The sequence below is a fragment of the Maniola jurtina genome, chromosome 15 (genome assembly GCF_905333055.1).
Source record: "Maniola jurtina chromosome 15, ilManJurt1.1, whole genome shotgun sequence".
NCBI classification, from domain to species: domain Eukaryota; kingdom Metazoa; phylum Arthropoda; class Insecta; order Lepidoptera; family Nymphalidae; genus Maniola; species Maniola jurtina.
The window spans coordinates 726,446-731,864 of record NC_060043.1 but is presented as its reverse complement, the minus strand read 5'-3'; the positions used below and the strand labels follow the sequence as shown (position 1 = coordinate 731,864).

At 39.2% G+C, this 5,419-nt stretch overlaps 1 protein-coding gene across 1 annotated transcript in view; it reads right to left on the bottom strand.

Annotated features, from left to right (window-relative positions):
* LOC123872874 (protein real-time) overlaps window positions 1-5,419 on the bottom strand; it is a 69,901-nt gene that overhangs the window by 24,104 nt on the left and 40,378 nt on the right. The window lies entirely within an intron of this gene.

The following is a 5,419-nucleotide window of genomic DNA, read 5'->3' as shown; positions in this document are numbered from 1 at the left end:
TAATGAAAGGACAGAGAAACTTAATTTAATATAAAACTATCAAACCTCGTGACGAGTCAGTCTTGAACAGTGTTTTTTTTGTAGAGTTAGCACTAAAATTTTGTGTTTAATTTAAAATTTATTATCCCTGCTTTTTTAGCAATATCAAAAAGAAAAAGATGCTGATACTCTTTTAGTTTAGAGTAAAACATCAGAATTGGCGCCATTTTGGGAGTATTGGTGTTCGTGTTGACGATGACAGATGTCTCATCAATAACATAGTTTCGAGTACGCGCACAAGACGCTCACTGCTGCTATCAGCGCCAAAATAGCGAAAATCAAATTGCTTCACAAACAGGTCGGCAATCGCAGGTCCAGCGTACTTGTGTTCGTAGATGTCAGTGCACTGGCTACATTCTAGGCATTCTACAAGATTCCCAGTAGATTGAATGCATAAAATATTATGTAAGTAACCGTACGGACAGGAAATTATAGAATCATAGAATATTAATATTAAAAGAGATTTTTATATCTACTGGAGTGCCTAGCTAACGAGTACCTACCTAGATCTTGATTTCCGACAATTTATTTTATTTTATTCGGACACAATTTAGCCCTTAACTGCGATCTCATCTGTTGGTAAGTGATGATGTAATCTAAGATGCAAGTTGAGTAGTAGTAAAAGGTGTATGGCAGTTTTCATGGCGGCCATTTTGGAATTTTAGCAGCAATAGAAATACACATTTTATAAAAAATGCAACTCTTTACCTATTACGGTTCACGAGATACAGTCCGCTGATATACAGACCGACAGACGAACAGCGTAGGCTTAGCAATAGTAAATAATAATTAAAAAATACTGATTGGGCTTCACATTGATAATAATACTTCCTCTGATTAAAATTTTCAAAGTAGTTAATTTACAAAAATCGTCTCGATGTTCTATAATGATAATGAGTATAGAAGTAGCACACAAAATGTAATCAGTGCAAAAAAAAACAGTACTTTTGCAACTTGACGTCAGAGTGGGAAGTAAGATACGCCCACTCGCAGCATCCCGTCGATTTCAGCAAACATTCAGATTCCTCGAATTTCTTATCGGAAGCTATCCCGATTTATCTCCTCGGAGATGAGTGATTGAATTTATGTAGCTGTGACGAATCGGATCGAAAAAATTGATGCGAATATTATTCATAACTTACTTTCGATAATATATTTTATTATACAGAGCGTTTGATGCGCGTTTCTTCAATTCGTATTGAAGAGTACCTATTGTAGAATTAGATTCAGAACACCCTCCAAAAACACAATAAATAAACTCAAAATTAGGTAGGATAGCAGAAAATAAAATAAAACGAAAAAAAAGGAAAACAAATATATATAATAAAATAAAATACACTTAACTACCTCAACTCTGTAGTCTCCGCCAGAAGAACATCGAGGGTGAATTCAGTACCAGCACTAACACCATAACACATAACAAAACTATGACTAAGCTATCCCACCTAGTGATATACCCGACAACTGTGCTTTCTCTCTCACAGTTGTAATGTTTCAAAGACCCTCTCTTTGAGTTTTCATCAAAACTTTTAGTATTTAAGTCTGTCTTACCGAGCTGCATCTGATCCAAATCCTTTAGACCCAAATTCCGTTGCCGTGCCAATAACATTGTCTCTTCTATATTTTCCGTTTCATCAGAAATCGCCTTTGGTAGTGTCGTATCTACCTTCTGTTTACTCTTATTCCTTCTGAGATTACTGCTACTCAATACTCTTTTTTTCTCTCCTATAGAAGGAGATGACGATCGCTCGTGCACATTCTGTTTGCTTTTAGTTCTATTGGAGCTTAGGCAACGGAAGATACCAGATTTCTTTGATTCTACTGAGTTTTTGTCAACCTTTTCTCTGCTTTTACTTCTAGACATGTGAGCGCTCGGCCCACTGGTGGAAGCAGACTTTTCTTGTGAATGTTTCATATCCCTAGTATTGACATTAGATTTACTGCGAGGCGTCGACAATTTTTGTATTGATCTCTGTAGGGTGAGACTACTTAAACCACCTGAGGCACGTCTGGATTTGTCTTGGGTCTGGCCTGGCCTGGATATATCTGGGAAGGGCTGGGCATCGGTTTGCTCTTGCTTGGATATAACTGGGATACTCTGAGACACGGTTTGGGATGTGCCTGAGGAAAGGAAGGAAAGGTTAGGATAGGGTTTTGTATTAGGATAGGATTGGAGTTAGGACTTATGTATGAGACATTGAACATTTCATGATCTGGTTGCTTTGACTGTAGATTTAGGTACAGATGAAATGTATAAGTGAGGGTGGGAAATGCTTATACCGTATTTTCTATAAAGTCTAGCTAGCAATTCAATACTTGCTTTAACGGTGAAGGAAAACATCGTGAGGATCCCGCATGCCCGAGAGTTCGCCAAGGTGCCAATCCTCACTGGGCAAGCGTGGTAGACAAGAAACCCTAAACCATTCTCATTCTAAGAGGAGACCGTGCTCAGTAGTGACCAACCACCGGCGGTGGGTTGATCATGATGATAAAATCTAGACTGGTAATAACGTATTCAAATACCTCCCTTTCTTTAAAATAACATCGAAATTCAAAAACATTTGAAATCGTACGCGCAATAGAGCATGGCAAAGGTCAGAGGCCATTATCATTATTCATTATATTCTAATTACCAAATTCCTGAAATTCAAGTGGGGCCTTTGTCCAATGAATAATTACTACAGGCATTTGTAATTGTATGATAATGAGTATAGCATTAGTCTAGTAGTTAGAGCAAATAGAATTGTTACTAGAAAGCTGCGGATTCCGAGTTCTAGCAATACGCGTAAATTTTTTGACCGAGCGAAGCAAGGTCTGAGTCTACTTGAGTGAATTTGCACTTGTCCGTCCGTCCGTCCGCCTGTCCGTTTAAACATAATATGTGGTGAACTGATGGCCCCCAGCCGAATATTGCATAAAAATTATGAAAATCTTTATTTCAGGGGGGCTCTCATAGAAGCGAATGCGAAGTAAAAACAATTTTTCCTGCGTTACATATTTTTTTAAAGACGATTTTCCGGAATAGGAAGTAGCCTATGTCATTCTCCAGGTCCTAAACTATAACCATGCCAAAAATCACGCCGATCGGTTGCTCCGTCTCCGTTACGGCATGGTTGAAGAACAAATAAATACACTTTCGCATATAACATGGGTAGTGATGGAAAGGGGTCGCGGCCCTCAGCAATGAGAAATACGATGCAGAGACAGAGAGACGGCATTTTAAAAATGAAGTTCAATTCCAATTTTTAAATTCCAATGACCGAGCAATGTCACAAACGTACAAAACGATGTATTTCAATTTACATATGAAAAAGCTTTGTGGCCACTGCGGCGCTGAGTTTCAGGGACCGTGTTACTGAATACAACACATCTGTATATAACAGCTCACTGAAATGGACATGATATATACAAGTAGGTACCTACGCTGGAAGAGGTGTGGGACATGATATATACAAGTAGGTACCTACGCTGGAAGAGGTGTGCTATACGAAGTGACAGATATTTTTTGGGCCAATTCGAAGCGAGCGCAGCGTACCGGGAATTAAAATTGACACTTACGTCAAATGGTCTTCGTAGTGACCCCACAGTTCACGAAAGACATGGAACTTCTAACAAAACGTTGAGGCATTGACGTCACTGGCAGACGTCAAATCTTAGTACATTTGACGCAGGCAGCCTTAAAGTAGCCCTATTTTTCTTTGATTTTACATCACCATAGTCTAATATTTGACATATCGGCGATTCATGATCAAACCGAGAGTGCCCTCATTCTAGTTCACTATGTTAATAGTCTTATCACTGACATTTAGTTCCTAATAATACGTTCACATTAGGGATGTTATGGATATATAATTTCGGATCCGGATATGGATATGGATATTGGTAAAAAATAATATCGGTTTCGGTTACGGTTATGGATATTAAATTATTTCGGATTATCCGATAGTTTCGGTTACGGATATAATTTTTTTAAAGAACTGTAAAATGTGAACTGATAAAGGTGTCGCTTCCAGCGGAGTGCACAGTTAATTCGTACGAGTGTAGTATTTAGTTAGACTCCGCCCTATCCGAAACTATCCAAAACTTTTATTACGGATTCAGTTACGGTTAAGGATATTTTTTTATTTCGGATATCCGATAGTTTCGGTTACGGATATAAATTTTTTAAAGAACTGTAAAATGTGAACTGATAAAGGTGTCGCATTCCAGCGGAGTGCACAGTTAATTCGTACGAGTGTAGTATTTAGTTAGACTCCGCCCTATCCGAAACTATCCAAAACTTTTATTACGGATTCAGTTACGGTTAAGGATATTTTTTTATTTCGGATATCCGATAGTTTCGGTTACGGATATGGATATCCATAACAACACTAGTTCACATGACACTCATTGCTGCTATCAGCGCCAAAATATATAACGAAATATAGTTGCTTCGAAGACAGGTTAGCAATGGCAGATCCAGCGTAGTATGGTAGAGGTCAGTGTAACAGCTGAATAATATATCGTGTGTATTGTGTATTCTGTACGCATATTTACCTCCGTTTAATGGGTTTTGTTTCTTGTCACCGACTCAAATGTTTTACATCATATCACACTAATATTATAAATGCAAAGTTTGAATGTGTGTGTATATGTATGTTTGTTACTCTTCCACGCAAAAACTGTCTTAAACTTTGAAGGAAAGCTTAAATACCCTGACTTAATACATAGGCTACTTTTTATCCCGGAGAATTAAAGAGTTCCCGCGGGATTAAAAAACTATATCCACGAGGACGAAGTTGCGGGTGTCATCTAGTCACAGTAATATTATACAGGCGAAAGTGTGTGTGTGTGTGTGTGTGTGTGTGTGTGTGTGTGTGTGTGTGTGTGTGTGTGTGCGCGTGCGTGCGCGCGCGCGCGTGCGTGCGTGCGTGCGTGCGTGCGTGCGTGCGTGCGTGCGTGCGTGCGTGCGTGCGTGCGTGCGTGCGTGCGTGCGTGCGTGCGTGCGTGCGTGCGTGCGTGCGTGCGTGCGTGCGTGCGTGCGTGCGTGCGTGCGTGCGTGCGTGCGTGTGTGTGTGTGTGTGTGTGTGAGTGTGTGTATGTTTGTTACTCTTTCACGCAAAAAACTACTAAACGGATTTGGCTGTAATTCGGATTGGAGATAGATTATAATCAATAATCATATTCATAATTTACTTATTGCAAATACACGTTTTACAATAGGTAGTACAATATTTTATACACTGGATTAACACATAGGGTACTTTTAATTTCGGAAAATCAAAGAGTTCCCACGGGTTTTTGAAAAATCTAAATTCACGTGGACGAAGTCGCAGGCGTCAGCTAGAAAAAAAAAACTTAATCTTGTTAACTATGTCCTTTGGGGAAAACTTGGGCAAAT